The 24,637-nt window shown below is 38.9% G+C and overlaps 1 pseudogene; it reads right to left on the bottom strand.

Moving 5' to 3' along the window:
* Positions 1–536: 536 nt before the first annotated feature.
* On the bottom strand, positions 537–23,801 carry LOC127413791 (U3 small nucleolar RNA-associated protein 25 homolog; annotated as a pseudogene).
* Between the last annotated feature and the right edge of the window lie 836 nt (positions 23,802–24,637).

Here is a 24,637-nt window from a genome sequence, read left to right on the forward strand (position 1 = left end):
TCCACGGAACAGCCACACAGACCAGGTTGAGTTTCACACCATCCATCCAACAAAAGATTATAATTTTTTATAAACATGCAACCAAAATAAGCATATGAGAGTGTAATCAAATACATTTACTCAAATCAGTAGATTTGTAGTTCTAAAATAATGTGGTGGATTATTGACAAGGAAGCTCAGCAGAGCTAATGGTTTTCGACATCACTGTGAGAGAGGTCAAAGGTCAGCACACAAAACCCAATGGAGTTTAGGAAGGATTCAGAAACCAGCACTGAATGTTTTGGGAACAAACAGAGGAGATTTGTAGGACAGATCAATGGTTTTGTTTGATACAGTCAGATGATCTTGGCCTAACCGAACACACTTCTCTCTTTCATTATTTATGATGTGTAAGTGTATGCGTGTGCTAGCTACAGAGAGACCGAGTGCACATCTGTGAGAGTGTGTGTGCCAGACAGCTGCTCCAGCTGACAGAGAAACTGAGCGAGGGATGAGGAAAAAAAGCAGAAAAAAAAGTGCTACTGATCACTGGGGAGTTCAAGAGCAAATATGACTTTAAAACACATTTTCAAACATCCTATTTCATACAGAATTGTAGGAGAGGTAATTGGGTGAATAACAGCCATTTCCAGTCAAAGACCCGGCATAATTATTACAGGTGAGTTCGTGCTCACATCCATTTAACAAGACAGAATAAAAATCAATGATTATGGAACTACCAAATCAAACTGAGCTCATTTACATACAAATTTCCATATGAGCTTGAATGCAACTTCTGTCTCTTTATTTCTCAACTAAAAATTTTTGTTGTGTGCTTACAGTACTACATGGAAGCTGGACTGTTCAAATTTTAGACTTCTTGGAGGTGGATGGTTGAAACTGAAGCCGTCACATGCTACATGACCTTTACCAAATAAGAAAACTGCTTCCTGTTCATTAGCATAAATAACAGTGAGTTCTTTCTCTAAGGAGGTGAAATGAGACTTCCAGCACCCCTTCATATGTTCTTCTCCCCCGTGATGAAGAGGTGGACTGGCTTGTTGGACTGGAGCATCTGAGCAGTGCGGTTAGCCCCTGTGATAGCAGCCAACCGGTGTGTATCGTATCGGGAATACAGAGCTGTGCAGGTGAAGCTGGCAGTACCCTCACTGACACCAGCCTGAAGCATATTACACACTTCACTGTAATGAGGGTATGTGGGCCATAGAAGTTCAGGTTCTGGATGCCCTTAATAGTGTATCTGTGAGACAGATAATTGAACAATTATACAAATATTTACAATTAATACTCTAGCAGTTTTTAAGTGTGTACATTAAGATGGTAAAAGTATAGATTTTCAGATGCATCACTACTGTGTGTTGGCAGTAAAAATTTAGTTTGACTCGCTCTGTGTGTCCAAAGACAAGATCCACACAATCCGTGTTATTGAATAATGTCTCTTTTAATATCCCCTTTTTGTTCTTTAGTCAGTTGCCAATAAAAAAAATCATTTAATTCTAACACATAGCACGGATACATGAAAAAAACTGCATCCTCTCTCGTAAATATGCGCTTACTGGCTGATGGATCAAACTGGATCAAAACCAACCCTGAATTGGCGTTCTTCTTATTGGATAGGTAAGCTTACATAACTGTAAAGCATGTGAAATATAGTGCCATAAGGATTGATCTGTATAATTTTAGTTAACTAATCTTGCCTGCCAATGCTGACGAATTACAAGCTACCTTGCTTCGTAACTTTCAAATAATTTCAACGATCTTCTCTTTATGCTAAAAGTCAGGTATGCTGATTCACAGTAACTGACATAATGTTCATCTGTAATTATTCAGCAAGGTAAACTACAACACATGAAATTAATGCTAGACATTGTTCAAGGTAATGCAAAAAGACCCATTCATTAGTGTAATGTAACTTGGTTATACAGAAAATATATACAATCTATTATTATAAAACAATAGCGCATCGATATATCAAAATGACAGTTGTGATGGAATCACATCAATACTGAATTGTGTCAATATATTTATAATGTACAGTCTATTTTATAAACAGCTACTGTCATCATCCACCAAATTTAGCTAATTGAAAAAGCTGGCTAGCTAGCTAACGCCGACATAGGCTATCATATAAATGCAGTCAATGTATCATGCAAAGAAAAGTGATTACTTCAAATTACAGTCTCGCATAGTCAGACCTATATCCACACTTTGTTTTAGCCCTGTTCCAGCACTGGAGAGTCAAATATAATATACAGTCTCAAAGTTTGTAGTAAAACAATCATAACTGTATAATTTTAATTATGCTACCTCATCTGTCAGCATGATGTCGGTAAATCACGTTCAGTCTCTTTGTACGTTACGTCATCGTTTTGGTCGATGCTCGCTCGCATCCCTATGGAGTGTGTGCACGAGCAACAGGTAGCTGGCTGCAGTTTGCTTAACGGCCACAGGTGTCATTAATAACAAGGGTTTCTGAATCTTACATACTGCACCTTTAAGTATCCAAATGATAATACATTTACAAAATACACACACCTTTTGTAGAAGTGAAATCTCTCAGAGAAGAGCAGAAACTGTTTGTCTCCTTTCAGGAAACAATTTCGTGCTCGAGACACCTCTGATCTTTGCGAGTATTCGCTAATACTAACAAAACTATGTCCCCTTTCTTCAGAGAGTTGCGCAGACTAACAAAATCAAAGTACGAAGACACATAGATGAAAGTGTGGGACATGACAGAGTGTCTGTACTGGGGCAGGATCTTTTCCACAAAGAACTGGAACCTAAAGCGTCACAGAAATTCAGTAGGCTATGCACTATACACTGTGGAGTGTGTACGCAAACAATGGCAGGATCTTAGAGTTTGCTTGCGCATAACTTACAGAACAACTACAGTCTGAAAGTAATGCATCAAACACTTAAATTACAGACTGACTTCCTCTCAGATGTTTCTCTGGTCAGAATTCAATGTAATCAACTAATGACTGTTGCCCTCTAGTGTTCAGAATGATAAACAATATACATCTCTGTCCTGGCATCCTGATCCATGAAGCTGTCAGAGTGAAACCTCTGGAATACATGTGGTAACTGCACAAGTACCTGACAGATTGAGCCAATCTTTAGAATGGCTTTACTGCACACCTGAGAGAAAGATAAAACATTAGAACCTGTCTATTGCATACGCGGGCCATCTATTTATATGAAGATATTGTGAGAGATCGGCAATGACCATAAAACACTCAAAAGACATGATGCAATCAGATTAGCCTTGAAAACTCTGTATTTGGTCGACAGCTTTGTGTACCTGGCCTCTGTAGCGGTGGCAGTGTTTGGAAAGTATGTTGGTGATCTGGGGCTCTTGTATTGCACTGAACACCAGCATCTACCTATAGTGTGCCACCCAGTTGTTCAGGTTCCACATTCGCAAACGAGAGAAATCAACACCATGTGATCCAGCGGCTGCAGATTTACATGCTTTAACATGTGCTTTAACACGTGCTTCAACACAAGAGCAAAGGATCAAGAAAAAGTATTGTATTATAGGAGGTTGAAAAAAATACCCCAAAAAATACACACCTTATTTATGCTGTTGACGTAGCCAAAATTATCAAAAAAAACAAAAATCAAAGACAAAAATGTCCCGAAGGTCGCACAAGGGTTAAATATCAGCTAGGGTGTATCTCATCTCGCTCCCTAACTCCCTATTTCGTGAATCAGTGTATCATGAACATGACTTCGGGCGCTGGCAAGAGTGCTCTCCCACCGAACATCTGGACACTTGTGACTCGATCACCAGCGGCACAGTAACAAGGTTGCGCGCTTAAACCCATTTGTTTTAGATCAGCAACATTGCTATATAAATGACAAATGTCATATATTTTCGTGGTAGATATTAAAACGTACAGTGTTATTATAAAAGATAAATGAAATAAAAACACAAAGGAGTATATTTTTAACCTTCTTAAAACTCTAATATTTAAAAGATTGTTTCCCGTTCATGCACATTATGGATAAAAGATATAACAACCAACATCAATTTTAAAGAAAAACTAAGGCTTCATAAAGACTTAATAATTTTAGATTTGTACTCATCTTCTAATTACTTAAAACTTCAGAAGACTATGTTTTCTGGTAAGCAACGATGCTCCCTGGTTTATACGGTGCACTCCGGGAATTTTTAGATAGCAAACGTTTCAGTGAACTGGAACGATTTTGCGATTGAGACAGCCCTAAAAATGGTCGACTCCCTGGTCAGTGCCCTGACTACTGAACTAGGGAGCTGATTGATTCTCACCGATAGTTTGACTGTAAATATAAAACCATACTAAATCATTTAACAACAACTAACTACACAGACATCACAATCCTTAAGTCACTGAATTTAAATAAATTACAAAAAGTTGCCTTGAAGGTCCAATATGAAATTCTGTGCTTTCTCTATCAACATCTGTGGTTGAAACATAAAACTGCATGTTAAATAAAGCTGCACGATTATGACAAAAATAACTGTCGATTATTGCCCTTGATATTGCAATTGCGATTATTAATGTCGATTAAAAGATTAATTTAATGTGATGTCACAAAGTAGGCAACCGCCTGGTTCTTCAGAGTAGCAGATTTCAATGGTGGATATGAGCTGCACTACAGTTTCTTTTAAGCATCTTTTAAGCATTAAATATTGTAATAATGTTTGTTAATGTTAGGCCTAATAAAAGTTATTTTATAGGGATATGTGGTATAGAAGAAATATATGTAGGTTCTTTCAGAACTACTGACAAAACCAGTTTTTACTTGATTCAATATGCCTGTGTGACATGTAAAAGGTTGATAAATATACATTCCCACACATTTAACACCTCTAAAGCCTGACAAAGGTGGTATAAAATCAAAAACTACCATCAGACAAGCAATGTGTCTTTACCTCTTAAATTATTGGTCCACGTACAGTAAATAATATAACATTTAATATTCAAACTTATTAACTGCTGATTTAATTGATCAAATTACTTACTGCGTTCAGTAAGCGCTATGGTGGCGAGATGGGTGCCCATTCCTCCCGTTAGATCTTCAGTGGTGATCTTGTTCATGCAAGATCATCGTTAGATCATAACAGGCCATTTGCAATTTTGCAATCGGAGTTTGTGTGATTTGTGAACATTTTAAATATACTAATAGCAGCTGCGGGGCAAATGGTTCTTATTAGAGCAGACGCGATAACAATGACTGTGATTCGTGAAATATGCCATTCATACCATATACTTTATTTTGGCTACACCTCCAAAACAAGCTTGGAACAGTTGAATTACTTTATTGCTGTTTTATACAAATCAAATTCACATTGACCTGCTTATTAACATGACAAAACTAAACTGTTATTTAAATTTTAATAAATTGCACACAGAAATCAAGCAACGCGATGAACTCTCCCATTACAATGACTGCTGTCACTTACTGCAGGTACTGTTTGAGCCCTGCAGTTCAGTGCGAGCTCACTGATGCTCTGCACAGAGTTCTGCACTCTCGCGAATGCTCTGATTAAAAACTAAGCAGTCTAATCAGCATAATAAATCAACTATTTACAGCGCATCTATGCCTTGATCAGAACGGGAGCTTTTTGGTTTTGTTGCCTTGGTCATTTGCAAGGTATTTACCATCTACGTTGCGAGCGGCGCAACATGCAATAAATCCAAGCGCTTTTCACTTTTGTTCTACAGCTTTTTTTTTTCTTCGAGTGTCAGGTTATGTTTCTTCAGTATTAATTTTCGTGTGCCACCGCATACAGAGGTGAAACATAAAGCAAGCATCTGGGCATCAGACTGTTGAAAACATTTAAAAGCATTAGGATTAGTTGTCATTACTGATAGGATTGAGGACTAATTAAAGCATCTCTGATTGGCCATTGCTGTTTCATTGCTCATCGGATATGTCTGTGATTGGTTAGAATACTCAACTGCTACAAAAACATGTTGTAAATAGAAACCATTGACGCAACAAGAGCAGACATAATTGAACACTTTAATCGTCAGTCTACATAATCGTGGTAGCCATAATCGTGATTAGTTTTTCGATTAATTGTGCAGCCCTAATGTTAACATTGCTTTACTTTTTACCTCAGTACGGCACTGCTCTAATGCGCTGACAAAACTGATGGTTTGAGGTACACCTATGGTTGCCTTTTATCACTACATCAGAATGAAGAAGAAAAGTCCTACAAGACATCGTCTGAAGTGAAATGAAGATGAGAAATCATCTGTACTTTTTAAAGCTTACCAGCACATGTTCCCAGTTCTGCATGTGGAACATGTCTGCCTGATCCACAATCAGAAGCTCAATAGAAGAAAGGAAGTCAAAGTCTCTCTTCTTCTCACCATTGGCACCCAGAACTGTGCGCAGACCCCGCGGAGATGCGATGATGATGTCAGAGGAGTAGAACGGAGAATAGAGTCGCATACTGCGTTTCAGGATAGACACACCTGACAACACAGAGAGAAATTACAATTCAAGATCAAAACTTTAAAATGGGTGATGGCTAACAGACGAAAATCATTTAAAAGCTAAAAGATGGCTAAGAAAGTTTAGATGGTTTTATTGCAACAGGGTTCCAACACTTTTTGACCCTGGAAAGCACACTTTCTTTAAATTTCATGATATTTCCAGGTTTTCCATGACTGTGGGAACCCTTTTAAAAAGTTATGGATGTTAAGGATACAGGATTTTAAGTATTTTAAGTTTAAAGGACAAGCAGTGACTTCACTGTACCAATTCTGAAGTGGTCATTCACATTGCCAGAGAAGACAGCCTAGTAGTCGTCAGGTCTGTGCAGGTTGAGAGGCATGTCGCTGGGCTCCTCTCCAAACTCTTCCTTGAATCTCTTCTTGTTACTGACGTCCATCTTTTTTCCTTTGTGCTCCATTAGAGTTATGAAGGTCTGGATCACAGGCAAGGCTCCATCTCTGAATGGCACGAGAATCAAAACCTAGGAGGAATTGTTAATTATGAGAACATGAAGATCCCTGGTGTCTGTGGTTGGCAAACTTTATTTTTAAAGCATTATCATTCCTGTCCTTATCCAAAGAATATTTACAAGTAATTTACATCTAAAATAATTGTATAATATCTTCATATTTCACCCACAACTAGTCCAGGTTAAACAGGTTAAGGACCACCCATGCGGTCTCAGAAATTGATAAACAACACTGTTGCGTTAAACAGATGTGAGTTTTGTACAGTTCTATGTGAACTCTATTCATGTTATGAAATTTATTTCACATTCAGGGATACTACTGCATAAAGATCTAAATCTGAAGTCAGTGGTACCTTTGGTCTGGTAATCCCCTGGTCCCGAAAATCCTCTTCCTCATCTTTAGTTTCCTTCAACTTTGCATTATTTCTGAGCACACGAGTGTTGGCCTTTAACACATGACTCAGGACATGCAGACAGTAAGCACTCCGTACTTCCTTTGCCTCCTTCAAGGGGGAGCTGTTCGCAAAATACACATCCCTGTAGGTACCCGCAAATAATCAGAGCAAAATATTCTATACAATCTAAGGACCTATGGAGTTTTTAAATACCTTTTACCCATTTTACTGACATACCCATTAGGACAAGCAACTCCTTCTGGAGCTCTGTGACATCCAGAACAGTGCCACCCTCAGGCTGGGAGGACTGGTTTAGCAAGCACCAATTTGCCTCCAAGGTTTTGTGAATGAGTGGGACAGGGGCAAAGGAGGGTTGCCCCAAAACTGGGTAATGTTCCAATGGACACATGCACTGCAAAGTGCCCAGCTTCGGCCACTAACAGAGGAATGGTCAGGAAGTGAGAGATTATCTTTTATAATATTCATAATATGACCTTAATCCTAATGACTTAAAAAAAAAATGCAAAGAAATCATAATAGCCAAATAACATGTATATAATTGAGCTAAACTCGGTGTCTGCATGTGTATGTGTTAAAATTGAAAAATTAGTAGTATACCTTAATCTGGGTCTTGATCTTTGACCCTTTGAGATTTGACCCACTTCCTCATAACTGAGCTCGATCTCCTGATGCTTCACAAACATGTCTGCAAGAACAGTCAAAGAGCAAGAGAAACACTCATTACACCCGGGTTGATTCTCTACAGAACCCTCCTAGGGGATTCATAAATAAGCCCTACCTTTGGTCCTCTTGGTCAAAGATAGGTAGAGCAAAGGTGTAACTTTTTTTTTTTTTTTGGATGATGTTAATGATACCATTTCTTCTTCCCTGAAGTAATAATAATAAAATTCTGCACTTCTTTTGGGATTTTATGCCATTTTCATCGTATTTACATGCAAATTTCTTAATTTTACCATTAATTTGCATATGCAAATAAGTACATTTATGAAACTTAAAAACTTACACTTCTGTTAGTTGAAACATGAAGAAAATATGATTGTTTCTTAACACAAAGGGAGAAATTGTGGAGAAAAAAAAAGTTGTGCTCAGTGATGTCATACAATGGCAGTTTATGGTGACTACCTCTTCAAGCTTCAATAGCACACAAAAGTATACAGTAATTCAGAAGTCTAATAAATTATTCCATGAGACTCATGATTGTTCTGAAAGCATACAATGAGGTTTGGTGAGAAACAAACTAAAATTGTGTTGGGCGCTTCATTCAGGAGCGGGTTTGGTTATCAGCAATAATTAATAATTATCAAAGAAAATTATTAAAATCAATAGAACATTGATTAGAATCAACATTATCTTATTAATCCTTCAAATCAACAATCATCAAAGATAACTATCAATTATCAAAATCAACAGAATATTAATATGGATTAATATTCCCGGGGCATCACCCTGGAATCAGGGACTAATAACCAAACAGTATAGCGGTCTCAATATAGGATTGTTCTCTGGATGTCGACTTTTCTAAGAGAACATCGACATTCAAAAGGTAAACAATGAAAGCTTGAATCCGAGCACTGACATTGACACAGGTGCATGCAGAACAATACCAAAACACTTCTCTTTAAAGTATAACAAAGTTTATTGATGCAGAAATATCAATTATTAATCAATACAATGCAGTCGATAAACGTCCGACTTCCAACTACAAACTAAACATTAACATGATTAGATATGGTAACAAATTAGCCTATAATACATGAGAGGATGGTGTGTGTGTGTGTGTGTGTGTGTGGGGGGGGGGGGTAAGGAGAGGAGGGGGGCACAAAATGGCAGACGTGGCTCTCATGGAGAGTACGTTACGCAAGGTTTCCAACCAGAGAAAGTGGCTGCGAATGTGGGCGGAGAGACTGGTTAATGGCGTCTGCACGTTTAACGCGTGTCTCCGCTGGTACGATAACTTAGGGACAAAGCTGGGCTCTATCACCAAGTTATCTGTTCCCCAAATGTGTGTGCGGGTATGTTTGTGAGGGTCGTGTGTGTGTGCGGTTAGTACAAGAGAAAACAGAGTGACGGCACCGAAGCTGGTTTTAACGATCGTGGGAGAGAAGGCAACCATTAGTTTTATGACACAGACGCGGTGAACGTCTCAATCTGTCCACCACTGTCGTTGGTTCTTTAATGGGTAAACTCTGTTTGCTGGTCTCACCCACGATGGCGGAAATGCACAAACAGCCCAACGTGGTTGGATGACAACACAGCAAATCTTATTCGTGGTAACAGTAATTTACAGTAATTCCCTGAGTATTAATAGGAGTTGAGAGTTCGATCCTTCAGAATCACACATAGGTGTAAAGTCAGCAAGGCTTGATATGATCTGTAGTCTGTTTTGGGCTCCCATTGTTTGATTTTGGCGCCGTTTGTGTTATCAGACTTTGAGTGTTCCTACAGGCCGCAGTCAGGCTTTATGACTGTATGTAGGCCTGCCTTTATCTCCTATCTGAGTAAGAGGCCCATCAATCGAGTGTATTATTTAGAAGAACTCTTCACCGACCGTTGCTGCCCTGTGCGCATTCACGAGGCTGCATGAGAGCAACAGTTAAGCCCTGTTCACACCTCAGATGACATTGTCACTTGGTGTCGGTAGACTCTGTGACCCGTGTCGCTGGTGGGCATTCCAACTGCTGTCGTTTTAATGTTACTGATGGACTGCACGTCTGGCCATAGTAGCTTTGGAAATTCTGATTACAGATTATACTGCCGGTAAAACTAAGATATCATTCTAATATGACAAGAAATTGGTTCTATTAGAGAGTGTTTTTATATAACCTGCAGCAGTGCTTAATGCATCATATCATGAACAATGATATGTATCATGTATGCATCAATGTATGCATTAAACTCACTCGGAATGCAGACATGGTTTTCCATGCATAATTTTTATTAGTTTATATCCATGTATGTGGTTAGAGACAAATGATATAGAAGAGGGAAATCGCTCAGAGAAACATTCAACTTCTCCATCTTGCTGAACTCAACTCCAGTAACTCACACACTCACTGGAGACGGACGACGTGAGCTCCACTGTCTTCACTCTTATTGGTAGTCGCTCGCGAATGTTGCTCGTCATTTGTATGAAGTTGAACTTTTCTCAACTTTGTCCTATCGCTCGCCATGGCGATCTCTGTTGCCAATGGTCACTGCAGCTCGTGTCGTTATAAGTCACTCTGCTATGAGGTTAACTGGCACGATGCTGAAAATAGAAACCAAGAGTGACAGGACATTGTCGATCGCGTCAAAGCTGGTTAGGACAAAAATTCTGATTAACATAGAAAAGATACCTTTAATCGCATGTCGTTTGCCATCAGTTTAGGACATGGTGTAACTGTGGCTTCCTCAACCTCTTCAATTACTCTTAGTTTGATTTCCGAGTACTCTGTTTATAAAAAAAAAAAAAAAAAAAAAAAAAAAGGAATATAGTCTCCAGCTACAAACCCATCAGAAGTGTTTAGTAAGTTCGGTTCTCTGGTTGTGTGCAGCGGTGTTCTGTTGTTAGTATCGCTGTGGTCAGCCAAGAGTTTCACTAAATAATACATAAGATTTCAGTTTGTTTCTCTTATCCTGCACTTTCAGAACAATCGAGACTTTCATGGAATAATTTATTAGACTTCTGAATTATACTTTTGCATTCTTTTGAAGCTTGAAGAGGTCGCCACCATAAACTGCCATTGTATGACATCACTGAGCACAATATTTTTCCACATTTTCCACAAGAAAGTCGTATGGGGTTCTAACAACACAGGAGTGAGTAAACAATGACTGAATTTTCATTTTAGGGTGGAAGTACAGTATGTGAACAATGAGTCTGATGGGTTTGTCCATCACTGGAAGTTGCCCCGCTTGGATTCTGACAGGCTGAGGAGTATGTAACCCTAAAGCCACCCCTATTACTACTATCACTGGGCAAAAAGAAGGGCACCTTACATACATAAATGTTGGGTTTGCAATAAGTCAAATAAATTCCATGCCAAAAGAAATTACAGGATCATTTATCAGTTCAGGTCAGAATTCAGTCGGATTGATGATTTGTGTGAAGACTCACCTTCATTCTGCTCTTCAGAATTCTCCTCTCCCTCTGCAGGTAGGTTGCTTTCCAGACAGAATGCAGCTTCAGTCTTCTTATCTGTAAACTCGCCCTTGATCTCTCCATTCTCCTCTGTATCTCCATTCGTCTTTCCATTGTGTTCTTTATTTTCTGGGTCATCAGGTGTCTCACCCTCCTCTTCCTTTAAATTTTCTTCATCTTCTCTACTCCTTCTACAAGAGGGAGAGATTTTTTTTTGAGGACATTAGATCTTTTCAGTTTAAGCACAGCAATTCTGCAAGTATTTACATTTTTAGCATGTTTTTTTTTATTTTTTTAGCAAAGTGTTACATTACCAGTCAAAAGTGTGGACACTTTACTGAATCACATGTAATTTTATTACCTTAAACAATCTTTGATCTAAAGGCTTATGCTTGCAATGCATTTTGAAGACAAATATAAATTTTGCCTACATGCTTATGTACTTAATATTCTACACTAAACTATCATTTTAATTAAAATGGATGAGCAGACAGAAGGAAGAGCAGACAGAAGGAAAAGCAGCCAATAAGTGCCCAGCATACATGGGAACTCTTTTAACCTTGTGCGACCCCACGTCCTTCTGGGTAGACTGCGTTTTTCTTCGCTATATGCTATGCATAATTTCATTTCATTTAAACCAACTGATATCAGTTCAGGACAATCTGGGCTGTCAGTAAAGGGTTAAACCCTTGATGCACCGAGTCATGTGACAAAACAACATAGCACCGTGTAGAGCCGAGGAGGGCGGGGCCGGGCTGGAATGAGACACACCCGGTCCCCAATCAGCCTGATGGGGCGCGCGAGGAATAAAGGCGGCTGGGGACGACAGTTTGAGAGAGAGAGAATTACAGACAGCTGTACTGTGTGTTTTTGGTTGTGTGTTTTGTTTAAATTGTTTATTAAATTATTATTTAAGTTGTCAAGCCGGTTCTCGCCTCCTCCTTTCCACTGAACCCCCTTACACACCGTTCTCAGTGAAGTTTGTTTGTTTGTTTCTTAATGCCATGCCATCTTCTATGGCTATTTTCATGGAAAAACCAGGTAAAAATGATAAAAGTAAAATAAAATAAGATGAGGTTTAGAAAAATTCAAACTAAATTTGGACTAATTTTGTGAAAAACCTTTTCAAGGGTGTCAATGGAATAAAACAGTTTCTCACAGGAGTAGAAATAATACAATCCAATAAAATATGTTTGATAGACTGTGGGCTCTGACATGATGCAAATATGGGGGGGATTTGCCCCGATAGTAAACATTTGTGTGCGAGTCTTGAATGGCCTATCTGACATCATGTACAAGCGACTTGGTCCCACCAGTTATTAAGAGAAAAGAAACTTCTGGTCTCAACAGCAAGATTTATTTCATGTAATTTGTTTAAGCACTGATTGCCACTTGTTTTTGACATACAAATTTATGATTGGTTTCAGATCTGTGGAAGGTACTGAGCACTTTGTCTGTAGATAATGCTTCTTTGGCAGCATTATCTACTTGCTTATTTCCAGAGATTACACAGTGGCCAGGTACCCAGCAGAAGATGATGTAAAATTTTGAGCTTCAAGAGATGACAATGATAAAAATTTTCACAATTGTTGGGTGATCAGTTTTAATAGAGTCTAGTGCTTCAAGACATGATTTTGAATCAGAAATAATAAAAGAATCCCATTGTTGTGCAGTCTCAATGAACTTTTGTGCCAACAGTAGAGCATTGGCCTCTGCAGTGAAAAATGAGCTTTGGTCAGGAATACGTATACCCTGAAGTAGTTGATTTGTTGCAAAAGCCGCAGACACATGATTTTCAGATTTAGATCCATCTGTAAAAAACAAAGTTGAATATGTATGGGAACATTGATCTAATATCCACAAGTTGTCAGTGATAATCATTTGGATGAGTTTTTGACTTTGTTTCTTGTTAAATCCAGAAGGATTTTTGGTTTTCTGAGGTCCCATGGAGGAATTTAGCAAAAGTGAGTTTGCTCCAAAATGTTTAAATCCACTTTTAAATTCTCCAGATGAGGTTTAATGTGTAAACCAAGTGGGCGGATGTAACTTTTTAAAAAAAAAAAAAAATTTTTATATACATTATTGAAAGTTGAGGTGAAAAACTGCTGGATAGGCCAGATTTGCTTTATTTGAGTTTTGAGCTTGACTGCAAATTGTAAAGCCAGCTTCTGGCGTCTGTTTTCCAAAGAAAGCTCATTAGCCTCCGTATATAGACTTTGGATCGGTGACGTTCCGAAAGCTGTATCAGTGAAGATGTCTTTGGGAGAAAAGCCAACAAAACTACCCTACATCTGGTAAGAAACCTAATTAAGTTTTTACATTGAAACCCGTTTGAGTCAAAAGATGAGTCTTGTGAGCGATTTTCCCCGAACCGGCATGCTATTAAACATAATGACCACTGATATGGACTAGTGCTATTTTTCCCTTAGAAATCCTATATTTACGGTACATTTTCACATTGCGAATCAATGGGTTCATCCAAAAGTTGAAATTTTAGCTTTCAGAGGCTTTATATCACAATCAGAATGAGTTTTATTGCCAAGTATGCTTACACATACAAGGAATTTGTCTTGGTGACAGGAGCTTCCAGTACACAACAATACAAAAACAGCAACAAGACTTTTAAAAAAAATAATAATGAAAAATTAATAGAAAATAGATAAATACTGAAAATAAAAAGGTATATATAGAATACACAATACACACACACACATATATACAGTGTGCTCAAAAGGTAGCATACCCTGGCAGAAATTGTGGAATTTTGGCACCGATTTTGAAAATATGACTGATCATGCATAAAAACAATTAAAGGTTAATTTCCCACACCTGTGGCTTTTTAAATTGCAATTAGTGTCTGTGTATAAATAGTCAATGAGTTTGTTAGCTCTCACGTGGATGCACTGAGCAGGCTAAATACTGAGGCATGGGGAGCAGAAAAGAACTGTCAAAAGACCTGCATAACAAGGTAATAGAACTATATAAAGATGGAAAAGGATATAAAAAGATATCAAAAGCCTTGAAAATGCCAGTCAGTACTGTTCAATCACTTAAGCAGTGGAAAATTCGGGGATCTCTTGAGCTCGTCAAGATCAGTGTCTGTGGCTTCAAAAACACTCCAATCAGTGCAGTCAAAGCAGGCTTGTAGTTCCAGCTCTGCTTCATTGGTCCATCTCTTTTCAGTCCTTACTACAGGCTTAGCAGATTTTAATTTCTGTCTGTAGGTTGGAAGATGATGAACCAGACAGTGATCAGATAGTCCCAAAGCTGCTCTAGGAACAGAGCGATATGCATCCTTTATTGTTGTGTAGCAGTGATCCAGTATATTTCTGTCTCTGGTTGGGCATGTAATGTGCTGTTTGTATTTGGGAAGTTCACGTGTGAGGTTTGCTTTGTTAAAATCCCCCCAAAAAATAATAACTGAGTCCAGGTATTGTTGTTCCATGTCTGTGATTTGATCAGCCAGCTGTTGCAGCGCGGCATTCAAAACATGCGTTTGGCGAGATGTACACACTCACCAGAATAAACGAGGAAAACTCCCGCAGCGAGTAGAAAGGCTTACAGTTAATAAAGAGTGCTTACAAATTAGGACAGCACATCTTCTTTAACGTTGTTACATCTGTACACCAACTTTCATTGACGTAAAAGCATGTTCCACTGCCTCTCGTTTTCCCCGTTAACTCCGTGATGCGATCCGCTCTGAACAGCTGAAAGGCCGGCAGATGTAACATGCTGTCCGGAATGGCTTCACTCAGCCAGGTTTCTGTGAAGTACAAGGCAGCGGAGGTTGAAAAGTCCTTGTTTGTGCGGGTGAGGAGATGTAGTTCATCCATTTTGTTAGGGAGAGAGTGGAGATTCGCAAAATGAATGCTCGGCAGCACTGTTCGAAAACCACGCCGACGGAGCTTGACCAGCATGCCTACTTGTCTCCCTCACCTGCGTCTCATAGTGCGTTTAAACAACACAGTCGCGCCTCCGACTAAAATGTCCAACAAAATGTCAGAATATTCAAAATCCGGGAAAAGATTGACTGATATATGCTGTCGAATGTTCAGCAGTTCATCTCTGGTAAAACTGACTGGAAAAAGATTACTAAACACAGGTCAAACAAACAAAAACAACAAAACAATAGGAGCGCTCCACACCGAGGCAGCCATCATGATGTCTATGTTAGGACATCATGATGTCCATGATATGGAGTTAGGATGAAAATAAGGTGCATTTTGAACTGTTCTGAGACCAGTGCAGACAGACAGCACACTGGAGCACACTAAATAGGGAGCATCCTATAGCCTACCTATGCAGCCAAGTGCATTCACTCCTAAATCTGACCAACAGTTCAGTTTCAGGCTGCAGATGATGCTTGGACCACTCAACATGGTTAGCAGACATGGGACAGTGGTAACACTATGTAACACAATTTTTGTTCCTGGGTAGTAAACGTTATTTCCTAATTGCTTATGCCTCAAAAGTATAGAAAATGTCTATTATTCCCCACAAACATTGCTTTTGTGACCAGGACAGTGATATTTTTAAATTTACCTATTTCCAATGATAAAACGGGCGAATGTGTGTCTTTTCGTTCACATAAAGTCAGAAAAAAAAAAAAAACATTTACGATTATACTGTAAATCACTTTCACGAATCAGCCCCCAAATGTAGTCTCTCAACATGTTCTCGTTATACTGTCCTTGGTAGTGGCGTTCAAAGTCCAGTATATCCTGATGGAAGCGCTCGCCTTGCTCCTCCGGGTACGCTCTCATGTTCTCCTTGAATTTATTAAGATGAGCATCAAGGATTTGGACTTTGAAGAAGTACAGCACAATGGGCTGTAGGATGTCCCTCAGAGTCTCAACCAGCTCCACATAGTTTTCGGCCTTGTGATTGCCCAGGAAGCCCCGAACCACTGCAACAAAGCTGTTCCAAGCCGCTTTCTCCTTACTAGTGAGCTTCTTGGGGAATTCACTGCACTCCAGGATATTCTTTATCTGTGGTCCGACGAAGACACCGGCTTTGACCTTTGCCTCAGAGAGCTTAGGGAAGAAGTCTTGAAGGAACTTGAAGGCTGCCGACTCCTTATCTAGAGCTCTGACAAATAGTTTCATAAGGCCAAATTTGATGTGCAGTAGTGGCATCAGCACCTTCTGGGGGTCCACCAGTGGCTCCCACTTGACGTTGTTCCTCCCCATAGAGAACTCGGTCCGCTGTGGCCAGTCCCGCCTGTGGTAGTGCGCCTTGGTGTCCCTGCTGTCCCAAAGGCAAAGATAGCAGGGAAACTTGGTAAAACCCCCTTTGAGATCCATCAGGAATGCCACCATTTTGAATGAGCCTAAATGTCAAAAGCTCGGCATTGGACTTGGTGAAACCAAGATCTCTAATCAAGTTGTTGAGGTCTTTTTGGTTGGGGTAGTATGGGTTTCTCTCCTCAGCTCCACCTCTGAAATTGTAATCTGGATCTACAATGTCTTCCTCGCTCTCTGACTTGCTGCTCTCTTTCTTAAGACGGCTGCTCTCTCTCCGGAGGAGTGGGTACGGGGAGCTCATGACAGTGTGGCACCGGGGTGATGGATGAAGGAAGGTCCGGATACGTGATAGCAGGTGCATTCTTGCCAGTCCGAAGTTTGGAAGGGTCCACCATGCCGAAGTAGCAGTTGCTTGAGTGGTCAGTGGGTTCCCAGCAAATTCTTGGGATAGCGAACTTCATGGCTCTCTTTTCCTCTCTGCACCATCCTACAAAAATACATTTATTTCACCCAAGACTAATGTGTAAGGGATTGTCGCAACATTTTTCATATATGATATATTTTTTGAATAACATTGAAAATTATAAAACATTTTAAAATGAAAAACTTTTACAATTTTATAAATTAACAAATTTTAACATAAAATTCTGAGCAACAATTGTCCATCTTACCTTCCAGAGTTTTTTTTCGCAGTGATTGCAGGTGAGATGAGGTGCCCAGTGTTTGTCTTGATCCCTGACAGGCATGCCGAAATATGCCTTGTAAGCCACAAGAAATAAAGTATAGCCACAAGAAATAAAGGATATGCGTGTAATAAATGAATTTTTCAACTTCATTACAATGACGATGTAATGTCAACAAACCCTAAAATGACTGTAAAAATTACAATTTAAACAACTTTACAGCTCAAATAATATACAAGGTTTAGCTTTCATAAAATTATAAGCTTCACATTTCTGTTTAAACCCTCCAAAAATTGGCCACATTCACTTTCATTGTCCCATTCACTTCCATTGTAAGTTCCTCCCTGTAACCTCGATTTTTGCTTCTTTTTTCTTCTTTTTTTTTTTTTTAAGAAAAGGAGGGATGAGACAAAATAAATTTGTGGTAATCAAAATTATGCCACAAATGCTGTCAATTGATCCCGTAACATCCCTTTAAGTGTTAAGAAACCAACCTCAGGCAAGTCAGATGGGCACCAAATCATCTTATAACAGCAATACGTGGGAAATAAATGCAGGGTTGTGTGAACGGGAGTGGTCAGAAAGAAAATCACTGTGGGCAGATAACGGGTGAACATGGAGTAAAATTCAGTGTGAGCGTTCGGGTGCTGGATAGAAACTAGTGGGAGCAAGATGTGAAAGACAGTCCTGTGCAGACCTCTACAATACAGTCATGCTGTTTATCAACAAGAACAAAATCAGAAACCATTAACAATCATATATGTTTTGCAAGAATCATTGGTAATAGAGAGTATTTTATCTGTTAGCAGTTTTCAGTGTTGTTATAGTTTTAGTAAACAGGCCTGAGAGTTATTTGTACATCCAATGCTTTTAATATACATATTGCAGAGGTCTGAAGAGGTTTTGAAGCTGCACCATTGGAATGGAGTAACCAACCCAGATTTATCACTACAAGGCAGGGCTGGTCTGGAATAAGCAGGGTGCTATTTTTGGATTTGTCTAATGTTACCTTCAGCTTCATCAATTACTTCCTTTTCTTCACCATCATCCTCATCGTCACTTTCTTCATCTTCACTGTTGTCATCAGCCCCTTGGATCATTGTGGACAACAGTTTATGATAGGCAGACTGCTGCTCTTCATCACTATCTTCACTCTCTGGTTCAGGGCACTGTGGACTGTGAGGCTGTACAGGGTGCAGAAACTGTCTGAGCATGTGATGGTTTACTCATATATATATATATATATATATATATATATATATATACAGGAAGAGCAGCACAACTTCAAATTAGGTAAACAAGCTGCTGCGATTAATGCAAGGGCATCTTAACTGGAAGCTTCACTTCCCCTACCAGATCTGATCGAACTGGTGTACAGCTTAAAAATGAAACTTACACATGACTTACTTGGCTTAGTGTTTTTATCTGAATCTTTTTATACTATATGCCAGATGTGCTCCTCAGTCCTGAGCCAGCTGATCAAAGTCTCAGGGTGAAAGGTTTAGCAGGTAGTTGAAGTCTGAAGTTTACATACACCATAGACAATTACATTTAAACTCAGTTTTTCACAATTCCTGACATTTAATCGAAGAAAACCTTCCCTGTCTTAGCTCAGTTAGGATCACTACTTTATTTTAAGAATGTAAAATGTCAGAATAATAGTAGAGAGAATTATTTCAGTTTTTATTCCTTTCATCACATTCCCAGTGGGCCAGAAGTTTACATACACTTTGTTAATATTTGGTAGAATTGCCTTTAAATTGTTTAACTAGGGCAAATGTTTTGGGTAGCCATCCACAAGCTTCTCACAATAAATTGCTGGAATTTTGGCCCATTCATCCAGACAGAACTGGTGTAACTGAGTCAGGTTTTTAGGCCTCCTTGCTCGCACACACTTTTTCAGTTCTGCCCACAAATTTTCTATCGGATTAAGGTCAGAGCTTTGTGATGGCCACACCAGAACCTTGACTTTGTTGTTCTCCAGTCATTATGCCACAACTTTGGAGGTATGCTTGGGGTCATTGTCCATTTGGAAGACCCATTTGCGACAGAGCTTTAACTTCCTGGCTGACGTCTTGAGATGTTGCTTCAATATATCTACATAATTTTCCTTCCTCATGATGCCATCTATTTTGTGAAGTGCACCAGTCCCTCCTGCAGCAAAGCAACCCCACAACATGATGCTGCCACCCCCATGCTTCACGGTTGGGATGGTGTTCTTCGGCTTGCAAGCCTCACCCTCACGATGGTCATTATGGCCAAACGGTTCAATATTTGTTTCATTTTACCAGAGGACATTTCTCAAAAAAGTAAGATCTTTGTCCCCATGTGCACTGACTTTATTATGGCAGTTTTGGAGCAGTGGCTTCTTCCTTGCTGAGCAGCCTTTCAGGTTATGTCGATATAGGACTAGTTTTACTGTGGATACAGATACTTGTCTACCTGTTTCCTCCAGCATCTTCACAAGGTCCTTTGCTGTTGTTCTGGGATTAATTTGCACTTTTCGCACCAAACTACGTTCATCTCTAGAAGACAGAATGCATCTCCTTCCTGAGTGGTATGATGGCTGCGTGGTCCCATGGTGTTTATACTTGCGTTCTATTGTTTGTACAGATGGAAGTGGTACCTTCAGGCATTTGGAAATTGTTCACAAGGATTAACCAGACTTGTGGAGGTCCACAATTTTTTTCTGAGGTCTTGGCTGATTTCTTTTGATTTTCCTATGATGTCAAGTAAAGAAGCACTGAGTTTGAAGGTAGGCCTTAAAATACATCCACAGGTACACTTCCAATCAGTACACCTCCTATCAGAAGCTAATTGCCTAAAGGCTTAACATCATTTTCTGGAATTTTCCAAGCTGCTTAAAGGCACAGTTAACTTAGTGTATGTAAACTTCTGACCCACTGGAATTGTGATATAGTCAGGGTTGGGAGGGTTACATTTGAAATGTATTCCACTACAGATTACATTTTACAGCAGGTATTCTGTAATCTGTAACATATTCCGTTAGATTATTCAAGGTCAGTAACGTATTCTAAATACTTTGGATTACTTCTTCAGCACTGGTATATTTTTTCACTTGTTTTGACTATAAAAACCCTGCCAGTACACTAGACAAAATACACGTTAAAAATACATTCTCTGAAAAACCTAAATATCTTATGTGTTGGGCCTCATGTATTCAGATAGAAGACAAAGGCAGGCCTAACACAGTCGTAAAACCTAACTCAGCCCCCCCACATACCAAGTCGTAAATCTTACTGATAAAAACCACGCCAAAATCAAACAAAGGGAGTCCAAAACAGACTACAAATCCATGAAGCCTTGCTCACTAAAGGATCGAACTCTCAACTCCTATTGGATGAGGCACACAACAGAACGCACCTCAATCATGACATCATCAGGAGTAGAAATACCTCTGAAATGCTTCCAGGATTTGCTTCCAGCAACTTTGCTCGCCGTGTGTAGATGCAGCTCATTGCTGCTCTCAGGTGCAGCCTCGTGGCACAAGGAAGTAACGTCCGACTTGAAACTGTGGCCATACAATCTCCATCTCGCTGGACGAGTTGAGATTACTCTGTGTTCCACCGAACACTCTAACGGATCCGAAGGAGACCGCCGAGCAATCCGCATCTTCATCCGTTTGCCTGCAGAAGTGAAGAGATAAAAGATTTCTCTTCCATCTTCAGTCAAGCTGACGTCACTGATTTCTCCGCCAGCCCGCCGAGAATCAGTAGTCGTACCGCCCGCTAACAGAGCGATGAAACGGCCTCCCGTCATCACCCAAGCCTCGAGGAACCGAGTCGGAGGTAAAGGATGGATGAACATACATTCTGCATCCTCATGCGATTCAAGTAAGAGGTTTACGTCTGGGCAGAGATAGAATATTATAGTGTGTTATTCTTGTGTTTCAAGGTTATTGCTTGTACAGTTTACGGACCGCCATGTCCGCTCATTATTAATATTCAGGGTATTAATTATCACAAATTTGATTTGCTGTATTGTGGTCCAACCATGGGCTGTTGTGCATTTCCGCCATCGCGGGTGAGACCGGCAAACTGAGTTTATTCATTAAAGAATCAAAGAACGTGGGACTGTTTACGAGCCGTTCACCGCGTCTCTGAGTGATAAACTAACAGCTGCTTTCTCTCCCACGATCGCGCGCGCGACCCCTCACAAACATTCTGACACACATTTTTGGCTAGTAGATAGCTTCATGATAAAGCTCAGCTTTGTCCCTAAGCTACCATTAACTGGTTTCTCTCCACCCACATTCGCGGTCATATTCCCTGGCCGGAAGTCTCGCGTGACATACTCTCCACGAGAGTCACGTCCATCATTTTGTGCGTGTCCCTCCTTACACTATACACACACACACACCCCCTCATGTGCTATAGGATTCTTTTGATTTCCATATCTAATCATATCACTGTTTAGTTTGTAGTTGTAAGTCGGAAGTTTATTGACTGCATTGTATTGATTATTAATTGATATTACTGCATAAATAAACTTTGTTATATTACAAAGAGAAGTGTTTTGGTTTGTTTTGCATACACCTGTGTCATGCTGACGGGATGTCAGAGCTCGGATTCAAGCCTTCATTCATTGTTTTCTTAGGAAAATCGACATCCGAAAAATATCGATTTTCGGAAAAAAAACAATCTAATATTGAGACTGTTATACTATCTGGTTATTAGTCCCTGATTCCAGGGTGGTGCCCCGTCAATGTTAATTCTAATTAATATTCTATTGATTTTTGATAATTGATAATTATCTTTGATGATTGTTGAATTTGAATGATCAATAAGCTAGTGTTAATTTTAATTAATGTTTCATCGGTTAACAATTAACGATTATCTTTGATAATTGTTGATTTAAAGGATTAGAAAAGCTAACATTGATTCTCATGTTCTATTGATTTTAATAATTATCTTTGATGATTATTAATTATTGCTGATAACCAACCCCACTCCTAAACGTAGCGCACTACATTTACTGGAGCCCCATATGAGGTTTTAATGAGTTAGATTCAATTATTTAATTTAACTATTAATTAATAACTAAAGAAATAATTATTTCTGATAGTAACACTGATCTAAACAACCAGTAAAGCCCTACATATGCAGTGTTGTTTCTAAAACAAGATAAATCAAATTGACCTTGTTTTAAGGATTTTTAGATATTTTTACAGGAAAACAATACAAAAATTATCATCAAGAATACGTTTTTTGCCCTAATATCAAAGTTCTTACTAGAAAAAAGAAATTATGATCCAACGTGAATTTTCTTGATAAAAAAATATGATCGTGCCTGGTAACGTGCATGTAAAATGGCTAGAAATAGCATTACAGCGTATCGTAAAGCTGACAATTTATACACGGTTTATTTCTGTTTACTTCTCTGTATGCTTGTATGAATGTAACACATCATACGAAAGTGTTAACCGCTGTTCAGATGAACTTTAGATCGCATCATTTATATGTATGAATGTTTTCCATCTGAAAGTACTAAATATTAAATGAAACAAATTACAATAAAATGCAAAGCAATCTTCAGTAATCAAAATACTTTTTGAATGTAACTGTATTCTAATTACCAATGATTTAAATTGTAACTGTAGTGGAATACAGTTACTTATATTTTGTATTTTAAATACATAATGTATTCCGTTACTCCCCAACCCTGGATCTAGTCAATTAAAAGTGAAACAATCTGTCTGTAAACAATTGTTGGAAAAATGCCTCGTGTCATGCACAAAGTAATTGTCCTAAACGACTTGCCAAAACCATAGTTTGCTAATATGAAATCTGTGGAGTGGTTAAAAAATGATTTCAGCCTAAGTGTATGTAAACTTCTGACTTCAACTGTATGTTTAAGCAGGGTTGCTTGTCCTATATGAAATTGTGTCCATATGTAAAGTTACTACTGACATACACGTATTCAGTTCCTCCATCAGCTGTCAAATCACGTTCATTCATCTGGACTCAGGTCTATTAACTGGAATCAGAATGAGGTTGGCGACCTCTAACATGAACTGCAGCATCAGTTCTGACCAAAGTCACGGCTTAAGAAGGAATGTTCTACAATTACTTACCAAGCGCAATATGTGTGTTTTTTTGGGCCTGTCGACAACACTAAAAACCGAAAGGATGAAGAGAATTAGTTTTGCATTAGTTTTATACACTTGATGGGTGGCTGTCAAGTCCACCAAAAGCTAACTTCTACTGCCTACTGTGTTCTGAACACTTACTTATCGTGAAAAGGGTGCTGTTCTCTAAATTCCTTTAGACGTTTCTTCTGTTTCTTGGTTAAATTGCTAAGCTCTTGGTTTCCTCGCTTTCTTTTACCCATGTTTGTACACACGTGTGTAGCCCTTCCTTGTCTTTTCTTTACGAATAGTTAGTTTGTCGCAGACACTCTGGCGCTACCTGTTGTCCTGGAGTTCCAGTAATAGCAGCACAGAGAAAGGCAAGTACTGAGAAAGGGAAAATAATACAAAGATAGTGTACATATGTGATTTAATTATTATACTTACACAAAATTAAATGCGCTGAAAAACGCCTTTATTTCAACTATTTAAAATTGGGGTAAAACATACCATGGTGAAGCTATATAAAAAGGTACAAATATTAGGCTAACACAATTAGTTGACAATACCACTACAGTTTAATAGCCTTTCTTTTAATCTTTGTTTACTTTGTTGAAAGAAAGAAAGAAAGAAAGAAAGAGGCCACACATTGCACTTCAATAGAACTTTGTGGAACAACTGATCCAGAATTTATAAAATAGGCCCTGTCATTCCTAGGGCTTAATTTCTTCCTCAAACACAGACCAAAATTTTAAACACATAGGGAATATTGGAAAACATAGGAAGCACTGAGTGTGCCTATTATATGATGATGGTTCAGCACCTGTCAAAGCAAAAGACTCATGTCATCAGTTTATCTTTCAACTGATCTCATTTAGAGGCAGGGTTGGGGAGTAACGGAACACATGTAACAGGATTACGTATTTAAAATGCTAAATATAAGTACTGTATTCCACTACAGTTACAATTTAAATCATTGGTAATCAGAATACAGTTACATTCAAAAAGTATTTTGATTACTGAAGAGATTACTTTGCATTTTACTGTCATTTGTTTCATTTAATATTTAGTCCTTTCAAATGGAAAACATTTATACATATAAATGATGCGATCCAAAGTGCATTTG

Source organism: Myxocyprinus asiaticus, chromosome 23, assembly GCF_019703515.2.
Source record: "Myxocyprinus asiaticus isolate MX2 ecotype Aquarium Trade chromosome 23, UBuf_Myxa_2, whole genome shotgun sequence".
Lineage (NCBI taxonomy): Eukaryota > Metazoa > Chordata > Actinopteri > Cypriniformes > Catostomidae > Myxocyprinus > Myxocyprinus asiaticus.